Below are 19,745 nucleotides of genomic sequence, written 5' to 3' on the forward strand. Positions count from 1 at the left end.
CCATCTCTATTCTGAGGACAGTTCTTCCATCAATCCCTTCCGCTTAGTCATCTCAGTCAATCTCGATATCACTGACCTATTCACCTACTTTTAGAGCCAGTAAGAGGCTGTACATCTACTGCATTGGGGACTCATGCACAGAGTAACCAAAGCCTGATTATGAAGTCTAAAACTGGACCCGCACTGCCGCACACAGAAATGGCTTAAGTTTTACCAGCAAAATGATCAAAGACAGACGCACACAAAAGAGCTCTCTCTATAATTAGCACAGAAACCTGTAGCTGATTTTTAATGAAGCTAGTGTGTGGCCGTGGCCAAGTCCACTCCCTCGGCTTGTCCGAAGCCCAGAAGTGAAGCGAAATGGTGATTAGCAGTGATTAGCTCACTGCCTCTCAAATGCCATGTGCTAATAACCGTTAACGCTAACTCCTGCGGTTTCGAACAGACATTGATCTGGAGGAACTCGGTAGCGCGTGTGGGAAGGGATTAAAACCACCCGGTGACATTATCAAAAAGTAAGCTTCCGTTAACGACGCAAAGGCCATGCCGGCATTGGGGCGGCGAAAGCCGTTGAACTTGCAGCTGCTGGCCCGTGATATTTCCAGAAGGATTTGCGAATTGATTTGTTTTTCTTCTGTCCTCCCCTGCCATGATTTCAACAGCCATTTTACCAATAGCCTGCCTTTCCACACCTAGTTATTACAGTACCATTGTATCTGTATCATTGATCACTGGGGTCTTTTGCACCAATGAACACATTGCATTCAGTGCAAAACATCCTTGCTCCAAACTCCAAACACTGGAGTAGCCTGATTTTCTGTTATCTGTCAATTTGTTCAGCCTAGACCAAATTTACAATTGCAAACATTTAATTTTACTTCACATAGATGCAATTTGTAATGGTAATTCATGGGATTCATGAGATCCTGCTGGTGTGGGTTTCCTCTTTTTCAGTGAAAATGACTTTATAATGACATGAGCACACCCAGTGTACGATCCAAACTGCAAACTAATCACTAAGACAACTGATTGGGAACGGACATTTCAACTGAATTTGTTTTTCCCAAATCAAGCAGTCAGACAGTGCTGAACAATTCAGTATTCTAGCCTTTGATACTTTCCGTTCTTTATTTAAATGGGCTAACACTACGTTGTTGTTGTAACCAAATCAAATCACACATATTAATTTGACTTCAATCTAGAGTGACTTAACAACTTAACTTGAAGAGGGCAGCAATGCATTTACAGTGTTGCACCTGCACAAGCAGAAGGCAAAAGAAAAGGGACCAAAAGTTCTGGAGCATTATTTTAAAATGAAGGATAAAGTAGTCCCATACAACTTTTTGTCACTGTTGGGACGAAATCTTGTCGTTTTTCACATTTTAATATAATTTGAACAAACAAATTTTGTAGGTTTCCCCTTTCGTGATAAACACAAAAGTGAATTAAGCCCCCTTGTGGAGAATCTTCAGTTTTCCAAAGACGGGTTTATAATGAATTGTGGACAGTTTATCACTAAGTGAACTGATCAAGAATGGACATGGATTTTTATATTTTTTAAATCTGAAGAATTCAGCATTTTAGCCTTGTTTACTTTCAGTTCTTTATATAAGTGGGATAACACTACATTCTCAAAAACAGACTGAATAGAAAAAAAAACAGATGATAATTACGTTGTAACAATTTAAATATTCTAGATTAGACTTAATTCTTAATCTAATAAACAGTGCATGTTCAAACAATGACTAGTGCTTTTAATTCTGTGATATTGTATCTTTTTGCATTTGAGTATTTTGTTACTACTCTTTTATCAGCATCAAAGTCAACCATCTGATATCTTGCAAACCCTACTATGTATGACGGCTGGTGTAAACAGGTTAGTGCAGTCTTACATGCATAATGCTTGGTTTGCACTGCCCTTGTAAGCATGAATACAGTATTTTTCTAAGCTGAGCAAATGTCATGTGGATCTATACCCAGTGCTTAAGCTGGGATGATGGCCAGCGCAACCTGTTCAATAACAGCCCTGTTGGCCACTTTCTAAGCTGTTGGGTTTCCCACTTAGCGCCAGACAGAGCCAAAGTCCAGTTAAAATACCATGCAGGACTCACAGATAGACTACTGAGGGGACATTCACAACAAAAAAAATAACATACTATCAGAGCGGAACTGAGTCAGACGTAACCTTTCATTTCATGAAGCTTGGAGACCCCAGCTTTAGTGACATGTCGCTGGACGACAGGCAGCAGCACTTCTGAGAGGACAAAACTCTTCAAGCAGACAGAGAAAGAGAGCCTGAGGTACAATCTGAGTAACAGGCAGAGTCTGAAATTAACACCCACCACCTGCCAAATGTAGGTAAATCGCAGGGTGTAGAGAGTGAAATCGTCAACCTTGGCAGACAGGCTCTTTGTAGGACATTGACAAATAGAATGTCGACTCAAATGGCTGAAATTTGAATGATGCAATGACCTAAAATGAGTTCTGGTGGCTGTGCTGACACTTTGATAGACTGTCCAGGCAAGAGCTTCACAATATGGGCAAAACAGTCACATTGCTACATATTGCAACTACGATATGCTTAGAAATACTTTAAAAATGCAGTAGTCAATCAATAATGTGACATGAATAATGTGTTTTGATGGACTACATGAACACCATGGGAAAAAAACCACCCACAGAGACACTCACCTGGGCATGTGACTGGTCAGATACTGCCCACAGCATACAGTAAAGAACACTGTGCTTGGTTAGAGGGCCCATTTATATACCACAGCCTACTGCAATAATCACTACTGTGAAAGGCAATGAAGCAATATTTATAATTTCTCAAAATCCCAGGTTTGTTACATACTAAAGCTTATTACTCAGTAACTACAGGGACTTCAGCGCAAACTGGCTGAGCTATTCTTAGGTTATAAGAGTGTGTAATAAAACCCTGACCATTTAAGGTGTTAATAAATGTTGTTGACTTCTGAGCTCTTGACATATCCATGCTTAAAATCTAACCATGTCTATAACGCTAGATGTCACTGCTTTAGTGCAGTTGCTCCTCAGCGGTGGAAAAAACTTGCCCCTAAACTCTGCACTACACTCAGTATCTTCTAGCATGGTATGAGGACTCACCTCATCAGGCAATACTTTACTCATTCCCACTTCATTTCCTCAAATGTTCTTCACTTTTCCTCTGTGTTACATTGCTTAACTTACAAAGATGCACTTTAAAATTCTTGTAGTATCTCTATGTACTAGAGCTGAAACATTATCAATAACGTCAACAACAAATATTATTCTAATGTCAATTTTAATTAACTTTTTTAAAGTAACACCCAACCTAGAGTAAATGAATGACTTAACCCGAAGAAAGCAGCAATTCATTTCTATTGTTGTCCCTATGTGAGCAGATGTTTTTAATGAAACATTTGGAATAGGAAGCTGGTGAATTGGAAGCTGAAGTGCTGAAGTTGCTCGTCCTGGAGACCTGCTCACACAGGGCTGTTTAGTGGCCTATCATTTCAAACTGTTAAACTGGTTAAATGATACTCCAACCTTAAGAACTACAAGGACAATCTACATATCTGTTATTATATCACTTATCATTAGCTAAAATTATGAGCACGCTTAAACAAAGCACCATTTCTTTTTCAGCAAAATATTTTCACTCTTCATTAACAGGCTATACTGAAGCTGCTTAACTGATTATTAGTCAATTCGTTAACTTTAATAACTGAATATCAAAGTATTTTGTTGTTTGCATTTTGTTTTGTACCATTTGCACATTTTGTAAGTCACTCTTAATAAGAGCAACTGCTAAATGATTCAATTTAAATATAATAAATAAAATATATCGTGCAGCCCAATCCTGACTGGCAATGCTCATCCCAAAGCCTCTGCATTATTGATAGTCAGAGTGCCTTTCTCATTCAGGCCTTTTCTTCCTTCTCTTAGCACTGCTATTGTTATTTCAGTACAGGGGTCAACAGGGACACGAGTGCAACATCTGTGCACGTCTGGAAGCAATCGACCCCGCATCAGTGTGGCATCTGTGGATGCACTGCCTATGCTGGACGCATGCTTGAGTGCCTCTACACATAGACCCTCCTGCATCTTAGACCCAATTCATATATTATACTGCACAATATGTGTGTTAATCATTACTGCCATTTGCAATACTGATAGAATACAAACGAGCCAATCAGAACGTTCTTCACTGTCTGCTGTTGTGACACTCTTGACCAAAATACTGCAGGCCAATCTTCAATCATCCACCAATTCATCTTTAGTATTTTTCAAGCCACATTGCCAATGCAGGTCGCAGGAATATAAGACTACTACTCTGCTCGTATACTGCTTTCTTTACAGTCCCACCTTCCTCTTTCATCATCTTTTCCCCTCCTCTCCTCTCCTCCCTTTGGCTATCATCACTTTTTTCAATCTCTTTCGCTCCCAGACCACTAAACACTGTCCTTTCTAAGCTCGTCCTTTTTCATCCACCCCATTTCTCCCTTCTCCACCTCTTCAGTTCAGTAACCACGCATTAAATCACATCATTATTTAACTGGATAAAAAACGCAAAGCGCCGAGCAGCCGTCCTCATCGCGTTCCGACGTGTCTAATTAAAGTAAAATATGTACTAAACCTTCCGCGTAGCCATGTGCTCTCGCCACTCTCTCTCTCCTGCCTCTATTCGCCCGTGGGGAATAGAGGGTCTATATTTGGCTGTGAGGTGTTTCAACAGAAAATCCATTTACTTATTTGGCCTTGTTTCCATTTTTTTCTTGAAATAGTTGGGGAGTAAAATTCATCCATTTTGTGCACAAGAAAAAAAGAGGGAAATGAGCGAGGGGTGGAGGTGGAGGGGAAGCGGATAGGAGAAAGCGGAGAAGGGTGATGTGGGCTGAAATGAGGAACAGCTGGGTGGCTGCAGGGAGAGGAACACTGACGCTTTGTGAAAGGATGGTAGGGTTAGCGAGAGGAGTTAAAGGCGCTAGATTGATATTCAGGGAGTTTGTTCACGTTTTTCCGTAAAGAACCCCTACGGAAACATCTGCTGCTGGACACAAACAGCCTGCTGCTCCGACGGCACCGGAACAGCTACCCTGCTGTCTTCAGTCAGACAGAGTGAGAGAGAGAGGGAAATGAGGAAAAAAGACACAGAGAATAAGGGAGAGACAGAGGGAGGGAGAAAGAAAGACAGAAAGGCCTGAGAATGAGATAATGAAGTTGTGGCCAGGACTTACGAAGGCGTGGGAACAAGATCTTAAAGCATGGCCACAATGAGACAGTCAAGTTGTGGGCACGACTTAGTAAAGTGTGGGAATCAGATAATAAAGCTGTGGCCACAACTTAGTAAGGCATGGGAATGAGGAAAATTAAGCCTTGGCCTTAGCATAATAAGGCATAACCCCGTTCCCACCCCTTACTGAGTTTTGTTCACAGATTAGGATCTTGTTCCCATGTTTTAATATGGCAAGGCACAACATCAGTTTTATTTATACTGGATGTCACCAGCAGGGCTCAGTAAGAAAGAGATACGGAGAGAGAGAGAAAGAGGAGGCGGGGGGGGGGGGGGGAGAGAGGTACTGGTAAGATGCCCTTACTTTGGGATCACTTGACCTTCAAAAAGTCCTTTTGTCTTTATTTTGTTTTTTTTGTAGATGGACTCAAAACTGACTGACTGACTGACTGCTTGGCTAGCTGTCACTGAGCTCCAAAACACACACACACACACACACACACACACACACACACACACACACACACACACACACCTCCATATGTCCACCTTCTGTTGATATATGGCTTGTGAGGTTTGTGCAGAGGGAAGACGGGGCATCTGAGCTGCTGTAAAACAGACATGATTTCCCAAAAGAAAAGTTAAAAGAGCTCCTAAATGAGGAAAATGTCTTTTGCAGGTTTGATGATTAACCTCCTCTCACATCTGTTTCAGCTTCTGATACGTCCATACATCACTAGATCACAAAGCGCCTCTTTTAAAGAAGGACCTTCTGTTTTACTTAGAGCTGCAGAGAGATCAATCATCTCAGTCAAACACTGAAGGGACTGAATATTGGAAATAGAGAGTTCAGTAAATTTATTACTAAGAAGGGAGCAACATAAACGTGTACAGTTTGAAAGCACACTGTTAATAATGCCAGTTCAGCTCAGCTACGATACAGTAACTGATTACATGGCTTTTCTTGAGTTGACTCAACTTGAGGACCCAACTCAAACTTCTTACTGGAATTAAATGTCTTCTTTATTTAATTCTGCATCTCAGGTAAACAAAAGGAACTTGTTTTTTATACAGTAAGATCATTTTCCTTGACAAGACACCAATGTTTGCAGTGCATTTCCTATAGATCAACAAAAAACAGCCATGTAATCAAAATTGGAACAATTTATTTTCAAGATTATAAGAATTCATTTTAGTCTGTTTCATAGAGATCATCCAACAGATTTATATCTTTGTTCATTGATGTGAAGCACTTTCTGCCTTAGAACAGAAAATAACTCTATTATCCCATCAAAGCAGGAGAATCATCTTTGGTTTCTCCAGTAAAAAGTAAACAATACATAAAATATACAGCACATCGCTCTGCACTAGGAAGAAAAGACCCTTTATAGATCTGTTTATTTATCAGGGGCACTCTGTAGCGCCGTCCAAAGGGGAGCAGCTCAAACTCAGAGTTCAGAGGACGCTTTGGGTCATTAATAATAATCACTGCCTTCCCGAGCAGAGCTCTGTTATAGAGATCCCCTAATGATTTTTGCTGGCAGTCGACTATTCTCCCTGCCATTCTGATCACTCGCTCCCTCTCTCGATTACATATCTTCCCAAAATACTGAATTATTCTTTAAAATGTACTTAATATCTCTAATAATGACTTATTTTCTTTAAATACTGAGCTAGAGTCTGAAAATAGTGATGTACTTACGGTAAGTGTTGACTTAGAAAGTGGAACTAATTATCTCTTTTTTTAAAATACTGACTATGTTGAATTAATGACTTACCTTTTCAAAATGACTTTCTCTCATAATCATGACTTATAATCCAATTATTTTGACATTATCTCAATCTTTATCACTTATTATATCCTATTAAGTCAATATTTCGATAAAGCAAGTAATTCTTTTGAGAAACTGCATCAATATATCAAGATATAAAGTTTTATAAAGATATCAAATTTTGACAAACTACTGCCAGAAAAAGAGAACGGAAGAGAAGGAAAAAAGGTGGGAAAAAAAACACTTATTTTTTTCTGCTATATTTGACTGGAACAGGCTTCCATAACTAAAACTTCAGTGGCACTATGACTGTCAAACCATGCTACTTACATGATGATAGCTTAGTCAGACTAATATCAAACCACTGGTGCATGTAAACATAGTTAATGACACTGTGTGCCCTTTTTCAAATATTTATGCGATTCAGAACCTGCTTTTCAATCACACCTCAGTTTTGAGACCAAGTCAGCTTGTAAAACAGCTGAGAAGCAAATGTCTCTCTTCGCCGTCAAAAAAGTGCGAACAGCGGCAGCTCTCAGCCAGAAATGCTAAAGAAAAATATGTTCCTTGCAGTTGCTGTCAAAGCGCCCAGAAACACACTTCACAGTAAGGACAGAGTGGCATGAATGGCAGGAGAACAGAGCCAGCATTACACTGTCCAATACACTCCTATTCACTATAACACACACACACACACACACACACACACACACAACGCACACACCCCATTCAGCTTCAGCAGCTATTAGAGTCACTGTTAAAGTGATTCGCTGGAGCTCTAATCTGATAAGTGGGTTTCAGCACGGGCCGCATTTAGCCCAGCGTGCCGCCTCGCAGACCTGCAGTGGAGATGACGGGCCGCTAAAGGCTCGGCGCGGGCTGCGGGCCACTGATAGCCGTGACCCACTTCTCCCTCCTGCGAAATCAAATCAGCCTGCTCTCCGACACCGCTGAGCAGGACCGGCGGGCGGCCGGCCCGTCTGCACGCTCATTGGAGCAGCCAACACTCTCCTGCTGTCGCTTATGACCAACCCTTACCAGGAAGGACTCACACTGTCTGTACCGATTAGGGCTGCAAAAGTATTTTAATAATTTCCATTGTTCATGTGAATGAATCGACTAAAAATCACCCATAATTCCAAGCTACAGTAAGTAACTAGAAGAGGAAAGTTTGTGAACCAACTGCTATGAAATACCAGTTGCTAAGGTGTTGCTATGTGATTCCAGGTGGTTGCTGAGATGTTGTTAACCCAGCGCAACAAATTCCAGTGTGGATTTTAAAGTGTTGTTAGGCCATTGCTGTGGTATCCCAGGTGGTTGTTAACTATTTAAACAAAACCGTTTCTGTAACCAGCCACCTTAACTAACCCTCTAATTATTTTAGACTGCTGTTTAAACGGCTGCTTGTGGCACCATTTATCCTTCTTTAGCCTGCTGTTTTTGCGATCTACATATCTACATATCTAGGATTATTGTTTTCATGTTTTGACACCTCATAATTCTACACAGACCTCAGGTTCCTTTAAATCCAAAGGATGAATGTTATTACAGAAAATGAGATGCACTCCTGAATGAATCTGCAGTTCCTCTTGTATAGGACAAGTAAGGCACCAGGTATGCTGTAAAAGTAACAGCTACTTAAGCACTAATTTTAAAAAACAAATATACACATATAGAAAAAGAGAACAGTAATAACAGATGGAACAAATGTTTGACTTTATAGCGAGAATTATACGGAGTATCAAAAATATGCAAAGAGCTCCTAATTTGTTTAACTAGTGAGGTGACTGAATGTGTTGCATGCAACTGCTTTGTGTAATTATCAAGTTGCACAGAAATGATACTGTATGCACCTCAAAAGATGGAACTCGCTGCGTAAAAGTTTCACAGTGTTAAGTCAGCCTTACAGAGTTGGTTGAAATAAAGACGATGTCTTCAGTACAACAAATCAGCTCATCTCTAGCCAGTCCTGCCCTCAGCGTTTTGTGGATCAGTCTTGGCTGGACCAAGTCACATAATACATAACTGTAAGACACAATCATAACATGGAACAGTAATAACAGTAACCGTACGAATCGTTTCCATACTCCATGCCGTGGCCCAAATCACTTGCATTAAATATGATAGGAAGAATGACAGAGGAGCAAGAGATGCTGAGAAAGTGAGAGAGACTTGAGAGGCTGAGGGAGTTGGAGAAGAAAGGTTGCGGATGAAGAGGAAGTGAAATACAGGATCAGAGTGGGAGTCAACATGAGAGAGAGGGGGAGGGATGAAGGCAGGATTGGGTTTCAGGGCAGAAGAGTATGACAGGTGTGTCTGTGCCGGGGCTGTAATTGGTCGTGGCAGACGCAGACAGCATGAATGGCCTGTTTCAGCCTCCTGGGGTGGGGAGGGGGTGGTGGGAGCAAGGTTTGAGATGCGTGGAGAAATGAAAGAAAAAATAAAACACCAAAAACTCAACTGAGACAGAGAGAGACGGAAAAAGAGAGAGAGAGAGAGAGAGAGAGAGAGAGAGAGAGAGAGAGAGAGAGACACCTGATATAGAGAAGTGGAGAGAATGCACACAGATGAAAAGGCGGTGGGACAGAGCTCTCTCCAGCAGCGGGAGACGTGTATGTCTGTGTTATGACAGCGGAGCGTGGTTTAACGGTTACATAATCCCTCTGACGGTGCATATCAGGGCTGGAGTGGTGATCGTATAGGATTAGTCAGGCAGAGGCGACGCCGCGAGGGGCTGTAAATGATCACCACTCACTGCCCTTCTTTCAACATCACTCACGCTGATTATATTTATGTTCACTCTGGTTCTAAAACAGGGAGGCTTTTTGTGGACCAGCCACTTCTTTCATACCTTCAAATAGTTTCTAAATACTACTCGATACACAGCATTGCTTGGTTGGTTTACCTGGTCACCAAAACAAGTGAACACAGCGCATGATTTTCAGACCATCATTAAACACTTGCTAAATGTGCTCCCACGAGAGACAAGCTGGTTGGCATTAGCTTAGCTTGCATGATAACAGCCCTGGCTAACTAAAGTGCCGACACAAGTTTAGATTATAATGATTCAAATCTAAAACAGTCAATTTGAGCAACTGGTCATGAAGGTACAGAAAGGCAAAATGTTCTAGTGGTGTCTGGATCTGTAGCCTGACCAGCTAACTTGATAATAACATATTTACACATAATACGAATTCAGGTACACTTAGTCCCAATTTCAAATATTCATAAATGTTTAGGTGTCATCATCTGCAGGCAGAATATTGTACATCAACCCCGGCACAATTCCAATATTAGTGCATCACTAATATGAACATCCACACCACCAAACATCGTACCATCAACCAAATCCCACAAAATTCAGGGTAAAATATGTAACTTTGTCCAAATAACAGAATAACAGAAAATCTGTGTTTTTCCACAAAATACTAGAAAGCATTAGTATGGAACTAAACTATTGCCTGTAACAATCATGTACAACCATCAGCTTCTGCTGATTTTCCTGCTACTTCAGTATTTCAACTCAACCAACACCAGCTAAATAAACTTCACATTATTTCTGCTAAAGCCACAAGATAAATATTGCTTTTTACGTGGGGTCTTTTGGCAAGGCAGCCAGACTTATGATGTCAGTTAAATACACAATAGTGTTAGTTTGCATGCAGTAATATTTGTATATCAGCTTCTTAATGATCTTGAAATTACTTGAAAAAATGTATGAAGGACAAAATGTGTGCAGTACAATGCAACACAAGTGTTTTCCATTCATTTCTCCTATACAGAAAACCTAAAGCTTCTTATATGAGCATGTTGCCAAACACAAAACGACAACACACATTTAGAACACTTTCTGTTAGGAGAGCATTAAGTTGAGCATTAAGCTTAATATATGGGCCTGTCTTCAATAAGAAGGCTTGGAAGGAGTGCAGCACTGTAGAACAATACAACAAAAACCATCTGTGGTTAAACTACTTAATGATTGGCAAATTGAATTAAATAAAAAATCTATTTTAAAATGTACTGCTTGCTTTGACACTTCTGGTATGAAGTGTAACAGCACATCACTCCCATTTTAACTAGTGACCACTTAGTGCTGAGAGCCCATCTTTCTGAAGGAGTAGCCAGAGGGAGGGAGAGAGCTGCACAAAGAGAGAGGGAGAGAGAGAGAGCAGCTTGCTCCTTTCTGCAATGACCTGTGGACAGCAACTTCTTATCAGATGGTGCCACACTGCCAGGCTGAAAAGGGCCTGCGTTAATGAGCGCTCCCCTGAGACAGGTAGACAGCTGGAGAATGCTAATCTTCAGGCCTCGGTTTGAAGTTCCTCCGATCTGGCCTGAGGTCGCATTTTGGAGACGGTAATTATAATCTCGAGAGGGCGAGGAAGCAGAACGTCCTGGGAAGAGCAGTCACGGGCCACTTCCAGCTCCATCGCGCTTGGAAAATTCAGCAGAAAGGAGTCCAAAGAACACACCAGCTACATGGAGCCATATGGTAGACACGCCTGAGATGGTTTCTGATCGTCCAGAATGCGCATAAGTGATAAATAATGAAAACAGCAGATACACATCACTAGATTTTCACCACGTCTGTTGTGTTGGCTTCAGGTTTGACATCAGTATGGAAAATGTGGACAAATTTGGAACAACAGCCATTACTCAACAGTGCAGAAGTGCAGACCTGAACATGGAAAAGCTACATGCAGTATGCAATAAGCAAATATGGCTTAATACCACTTTTTCTTTTCTGATATTCATACTGAAACTTTGAGTATCAGGTAATACAAAATGTGATCACTGAATTTGTACAGCATTATTTGAAAAAAGGCACACAGAAGCCACCCCACACCAGACCCATCAGGCAGACAACACGTAGCATCTTACTAGTATTGTATTACTAAATCCAGACCACAAATCCATTGCAGATGACGCTGTTTTAAACCTATATTCAGAAAGGATTCATCCAAAGTCTTAAAGATATACAGACTCACTTTTAGATGAAACCTTGTACGTCCAACTTTTCAGGAGATACAACTTTCATAACGTTCAGTGGATAAAATAGATTTTATCCAATAAAATAGATTTTATTCCAGTAAACTCTGTAGCATTTCTATTGGCCTATTCATCATGAACTTTAAAATAATGTAAAGGGCAGCTGGTATTAATATAATACCAATAAATAATAAAATAAAATAAAGATACAAAGTTTGTTCTGACAGCGACAAAATGCTAAGCGTGTCTTTTCACCTTCAGCTAACATTAGTAGTCTAGCCACATCGTAACTTTCTACACCTCAAAAGTTTTACTGCCACAAATCTATATGAGTAGAGTGTAAAATGAGCTTGAATCTGATGTTTACGCTTCCTATGTGGCATAGCTGTGCCGTTGTGGCACGTCTAGTTCAGTGGGCAGTAACGTTTACACAGCTGCAGTCTTATACGCAATATATAGGCTCTACAATGCCCTCTGGTGGAGCATCGAGTTCCGACATTTTATAGTATTATAAAATATGATTAAATATGATTAACACTAATTCCAATTGCCTCTTTTTTACACTTTAAAATCCTTTTAAATTTAGAACTTGAAAACTCTGAATAACCAACAAAAGCCTGTTTTTTTCCTATAAAAATAAATCACTTCATTAAAGAACGGGCATCTGAAGATTCACACAGCAAGTTCAAACAGCAAGAACATGACATTTATTCAGTGGAACTCTTTCACTGCACAGTGTTTAACATTACATTGTTTAAAATTGTAATTGTAGTAAAATACGTTCCAAATATAATAAGCTCAATCCTAGAATTCTTAAAATGATCAGATGTGCTGTTTATCTACCAAAATCCCAAAGCTTTTGCAGGTATTTGCTAGGGAGCTATTTTTGAGTATCCACAGGAGTCCTGGGATGAATATCCAGTTAACTACAGAGAAGAAAAATGTCAACGGGCAAAGAAAGGGCTGAAAATGACAAAGGGCTGTAGGCTTACCATTTTAGCCGACAGCTAAGAAAATCACCCAGAGCATTACACTGAAACACACTTCATAACTCAAAAAGGTGAGGGACGACAGAGGCTCTTGAAGTAAGCTAAAGGGACAACAGAGCTAACCGGTGCTACGTTGTATGCTGACGAGGACTCGTCCTCATTTTATTTGTTAGAGAAATATATTTATTCATCATTTCCAGACCTACCAAACATCAGCTAGAGTAGCTGGCCTAGAAAGCAATAATACCAAAGTATCTCTGCCTTGTCAGCCACCTCTTTAACAATTTGTCATGCTCTCGTGTTTTGGAGTGGCAAAGTATATTCATATAAGTATATAATACACTACTTCCATCTTCCCGCAAAGAAACATAACAAATACCCAATTTCAGTGATAACCAACTAATCGAACACCGTGAATGGTTTTAAGTAGAGATCTAATCTGATTCCCAGTATTGGCCAAAAACTGATACCAGGAATCAGCTTAGCACTATCGCTACATAAAACCATTCAAAGAAGGTTCCATAAGCTTCGTTAGCTTTTATTCAGCGTGATTAAACTTTCATTCCTCAATAAAAGAAGCTACGGCTGGAATCAATAAGACTGTCATTCGTACAGAAAACCTCTACAAGGGAGTCTGACACGCTGCAGAGATTGGCTCACTGCTCACTGTGTCATTTAGAAAGCCAAATTGAGTTCTAGCTAAAACAAAGTGCCCAAAAAAGTAAGGGTACAAACGATGTGGCTCTGCCGATATGAATATTTCATACGCAGGACGATGGCATACGTGTCAGAGACATTGGGGAACGCTCCCCAAGGAGCTTCTGCCAGACTCACTGCCCTGGCACACGTTCACACACCCATACACACACACACACACACACACACACACACACACTGCTTACTCAAACACATTTATGCAAACCTGTCTGAACACACACACACACTGCTCAGCATTCTAATGCCCAGACTCGCTGACTTCATGATGAGCAGCGGGGACATGCGGCGAGTGGCCAAGCCTAATTGAATTTCATCATTTTCCATTATTTGTTTGCCTTTTTTAATGAAAGCACTTAGCCTTTTTTAGCCACGTCTCTCCAAGACAGGAGATCCATGAGGCTTTATGAATATTTAAAGGAAAGCCTGGCCGACTCGTCTCCCAAGCCATTCCAGAGAGCGCGGCCAGGCCCCACCGGAGAACGGAAGGTGACCATTACCGAAAACCAGCCACAAAGAAACGGGGGGAAAAAACAACAATGGTAATGTTACAAAAACTCAGCATGGTGGAAAATGTCACCAATTAGAGCAGGCAGCCATTTCAGTCTGACTAATGAGTCCATTAGCAGATATGCTGTATAAGGAAAGCTAGTGAGGCAGCTTTAAATACATTAGCGCCCTAACTATTACACAGCGAGGCCACCGGGTGATGGCACTCTCACCTTTTGCTTTCTGCATCCATCCCCTGCCCACAAATGCATTCCTAAATGGCAAAGATTGGATAAGGTTTACATTAAACTTAATAAGAAACTGTAGCAAACAGCTCAGTTTTGACAAAGTACATTAATTTAGCCTTATTAATTTTGTGTTTTTTATGCTTGTGTAAGGTAACATTTTTAAGAAAGATCAGATGTGGTTTATTTAGCCATGCCAACGTTCGCATGCTGGCATATGTGTCAGTTTTGTTTCCGATATCAACGGAAAAACGCACTTTCAAATGTAGGAAATATCCAATCAAACCTGCGGCAGCACTGACCGTATCCCTGGCCAGGAGCCAGAACTGTCATCACCATACAGACATTAATGACTGTAAATAAACAAAACAACAATCTAATTTGGTTTTAACAACAACTCTGTAGCAACTCAGTTCAACAATGAGTTTGCTTTATGAAATAAATCATCTAAGGGATGGATGTACCTTCATAACAACCATCTTGTGACTTCTGGGTCGAGAACCCTTCATTTATAGTACAGTGAGCTTTCAAGGACATTTGATACACTTGGCACTGCATTTATTGCAGTTATGCATCCTACTTATTTTCTTTGAATCTAGAAAAAAAAATCTATGCACATTTTTATATATATATTTCGCAAACGAACAAGGTTAAAATTCAAGTTCAATTCCAAGTCCTAGTTTTCAACCTGCTACAAAACCATAGTCCAGTTCGCAAAAAGTTTTGTGAAGTCTGTCCAACCTAGAAATATTTGTCATGAAAGTAAATTGTGGCTGAAGCTTTTTAACCTCAGAGAAATATGATAATTAATGATAATAAAAACTAAAAAAATTATTTTTACTTTTATTCTGAGATTTCTGTCCATATTTTTGATGCTACATTAGAATTTGCCTCATTTTCAGTAAAATCTAATGCATTTTTTCTCAGCCAACTTTTGCGTTTTTAATAAAATAAACCTTTCACCAGCACAACGTCATGGTCCTTCACCTTCCCTCCTCATTCCCTGCACACCTGTCCTTCAACGAAAATCTCTTTTGCCACTGAACACCTTGTTTACTCTCTCTCTTCCTATCTCTGCTATGATGAGTTGGAATTTAAGTCCAACGTTGGGGATTTATCAGTCCAATAATCTTTCCCCAGCTCTGTGAGGCCTTGAGCACCTCTAATTTTTCCCAGGCCAGTTGGCCACAAGCGGCTTTCGAATACCTGCAAAGATGCCAGAGGAACGTAGTGTGACGGCACTGGTTATTCTACCCAAAGAATCCCTTTCTAAAGCGTGTGGTGGTTCAGCAGAGCGGCAGACAGGGATTGTGGGGATTGTTTGTACACACTTTTTATTTGAGGAGCTTATGGGATCATTCATGCGCTGGCATTTAGAGCACATGTGAAGCCTGGTGAATGAGGAATGGCAGAGATGAATGAAAGAACAGGTACAGGATTCTGCAAATAATGTTTAGTGTACACAGCAAAGCAAACCATTGTAAATGTAAGACTGTATTAGGAAGGAAGAACTGAAGGGTTGTTTCTTTCTAGGAGTGACATGAGCAGTTAGACCTGGGCAATGTGACAATATTTTTCATTATTGTCATGAATTTCAATGCAGTATGTCTCAATATGCTTTTCTGAGCATATCATGTATACAGACAATACTTTAAAAACACTTACCAAGTGCATGTTTGATAGTTGAATTCTTAGTGGTATTTTTAAAATGTGGCATTACTTTATCCGTTCTAACTTATGAGACAGCACAAAAAAATTCTGTGACATATCATGTATTGTAAAAATATTTTTGGGGGGCATTTTGTCACACCGTCCACCTCTATATACAGTCACCTGGGGTCCCTGAGCCACAAAGGGCTGTTAGCGTTTTCACAGCAGGGGGTTTTGACCCCTCATTCCTCATTAGCAGCTCAACACACACTAACAACTAACAGTGCTCTAGTTAACCCCTTAACAAGCCATGGGCCCATTAGTTTGCAATGAAATCACTTTAATTAATGAATAATAAGCCTTAGTATGTAATAACCCTGGAATGTTAAAGGGTTAATCTGATGACAAAATTACAGGGAAAATATTTTATTTGATAATACAAATTCAAAATAGTACATTTCCATTCCATGGGCAGAATGGTGGAATTATACTAATCTCATGCCTGTGCAGACCTCTACAAAGCACACAATGAAACTAATTTGGATTTGTTAAGAATGTCTAAATTATCATTTCAAAACAGATCTGCTACTACAAGCTGCGGTTGAAGTAGTTGCAAAACACTCAAGATGCACACATTCAGAATCGTGACACCGTTCATGGATACTAGGTTGCATGGCAGCTATAGTCTACTGTTAACAAACTGCAATGAATGGCAGAAGAGCTGCCTGTTGCTATTATTAGGCCTAATTAGAGAGGGATGATATGGAAAAAATATATCATCTATGAATCTACTTCAAGAAATCTTCAATATACATGACGTGTCTCAGTATTTACTTTTTCTGACATCTGATAAGCTGGAATGGAAAAAAGTGCCAATGATGCGATTAGGAATATATATATAGTTTTTTTTTATTTCGTATACTGTCCTGCATTAAATCCAATTAAACAGGATTAACGCTAAATAATGTGTAGAAGCACTGACATTGTCCACAATATACTCAGAAAAGCAAATTGTGATGACATTTATCATAATAATGATGAATATATGTCATATTGCCATGCCCCAGACCTAATAGTGAATCACGTATAGAAAACAGTTGTATTTCATCACAGCTTTAGCAGCGTTTTGTCTGCTTTGTGTCAACACTGCATTTTTACCTCTTGAACGTTCCTTCTGATTTTATCACCCCAAATCTTTTAAGCTTATGGATTCTATTTCGGATAACGTCATTCAGATTTCTGGCACAGCTGCTTTGACTGAAAATCCATGACAAAAACACACACACACACACACACACACACACACACACACACACACACACACACACAAACTCACACACAGGAAAAAGGAGTCTACAGTTGAAAATGTCACCAAAACAGCGTGGGGCCAGCTGGCATCTCGTCATGGAGCTGCTGTCATTAGCTCCTCGGTAGGGCCCTCTGTGTGTCTCCACCCGGGCCATTATCAAACAACATGAAGCCACTCAGCAGCCATTAGAGAACAGGCATCCAAATGCACAAAGAGAAAGAACATTTCACGCAGCTAGAGCACTATTATATTGTCTCTGCAACTCTCTCCACTCTTTCTATGTCTCAGAACTCTGTTGGAAAGGTATAAATTGCTACCTATACAAGCTGCATCCTATAAGCAGATTTAAGTATGGAGGAAACAGGGGGTTGGAGAAGACTGCATTCACAATGTGTTCAAAATCCAGCCAGAAAAAGTCAAAGAGATGTGAGTAGGTTGGGGGGGGTTCTTTACTCAAGCTAATTCAGCTGCGTTTCCCAACTACAAGGAAAGTAAAACCTGATCTATGGGGGTGAGATAATTAGGATGGTTCGAGGCTCTGTTTTAGACGATAACATAACACTATCAAAGAGCTACTTACTGCAGTAATGACAGCGTTCAGTGGGGCAAAGTGAGACATGGGAAAATGCAGACTGAGAACATCTGCATTCACTCCCAACAGCTGCATTTGGACTAACGCTGGAAGAAAAAAAAACTGCCCAGAAGTGAGAGTCACATACTGCTGCAGACGTCTGGGTTTTCAGACGGTGAAAAAAACAGAAAGTTACATTTCAATAACTTGCATCCTGAGGCACAGCCACCATCCTACTCAGCAGGATTCAGACCCAGAATGAACAGGTGTGACTCACCGTAGCCTTAAGCTATGCTCAGTGCACATTCAGACAAGTGCACATGCACAAAATGCTAAAACACACTCAGGAAAAGTCTCGGCTAGAACAAACTTACAGGCAATTTCACAGAAATCCTCTGTTCTGCTGAACATCCTGCCAGTGTTATAAATCTTTACGAACCGCATAGATTGAAAACAACAGCGCAACCTTAATCGTACATTCAGTCCTAAAGCCTGGCAGCAAAACCATAAGGTATGAAAACTCAGTGTTGTGGGACACTGTGGTATTTATAAGATGACATAACTATAACAAATTGAACATTTTATTCAATATATATGAATTTGAAATGTTTTCAATAAAACAACAGTCTCACTTTATTTGGATAGTCCACTAGGATGAGGGTTGGGTTTAGGCTTTGGATTGAGGTTAAGGATAGGGTTAGGATTAGAGCCAGGTTTAAAATAAGGTCAATTTAGTACATATGTAGTTGAATGTAACTTGAAAGTAAATGAAGTATCGACAAAGCACCTAAAGTGGACTATCCAAATGTATTGTTACCACGGCTGCATTAGTCAATCAACCAACCAATTATTAATAACAGCAAAAGCTTGAACTGTGACTAGCTGCTGCATTTGTACACTAGGTACCCAGAAATAACAATACACATTATGATTACTGATTACTGATACTGAACGATATGGACATTTACGGTACTGTAGAAAAACCAGCAACCACTCATTTAATTTCCAGTCAAAACGGAATTTTTCATTAAGTACAAGCTATTCATTTTTTAAGATATTTCTGAGAAATTTAGATGATATGATGATAAGATACATTGCAGGAATATCCTGCAGGTTGATTTAAACATAGGACTGTATAACCCAACAGACCACCAATCAGATAAAGAGCACTTAAAGCTTTTTGTCTTTGAGACACAGGAGAACATCAAGCTCCACTCTTGCTTAAGATCTGTAAATATCCTGTGTTTCCACTGTGAGAAGACAACTCAACGCCATGAGTCTGAAAGGATGTTTGGCTGTGAAGAAGCCCTCACTGAGAAAAGAGAATAGATGGAAAAAAAAGAGCAGCGCACAGGCCACCCCAGAGTCCAGACTTCAGCATCAATCAGTGTGTTTGCTTTATGAGAAGAAGAAAATGCAACTAACTTCTAAGACTGAACTTTAGAAATGTGGAAAAATATCCCCAGCAGAAAAAAGAAAAAAGTTTTAATATAGGTGGACACACTAAATACTGAAAAAACTATTTTCTGTTAAATATATACCTTTTCTGCTTTCTTCAACGAAAAAATAAATAACTTGTATTTAATGGACATTTTGATTTGTTAAATAAATGATTGGTGGTCTCACATTTACATATAATGCTAGCCATGACCAATCGTCCTACAGACGCCTAGTTTTAAACATACACTGAGCACACTGTACACGTCCTAGCCTTTAGCAACCATACTCTAGCAATCATACGCAATGATGCATTCCTTTGCAGAATTTGCCCTTTTTATCCC

General features: G+C 40.0%; 1 protein-coding gene across 1 annotated transcript in view; it reads right to left on the reverse strand.

Moving 5' to 3' along the window:
* Positions 1 to 19,745, reverse strand: part of epha4b (eph receptor A4b) — a 189,112-nt gene that overhangs the window by 132,268 nt on the left and 37,099 nt on the right. The gene's annotated exons all lie outside the window — the stretch shown is intronic.

This window comes from Pygocentrus nattereri, chromosome 2 (genome assembly GCF_015220715.1).
Source record: "Pygocentrus nattereri isolate fPygNat1 chromosome 2, fPygNat1.pri, whole genome shotgun sequence".
In the NCBI taxonomy this organism is placed as follows: Eukaryota; Metazoa; Chordata; class Actinopteri; order Characiformes; family Serrasalmidae; genus Pygocentrus; species Pygocentrus nattereri.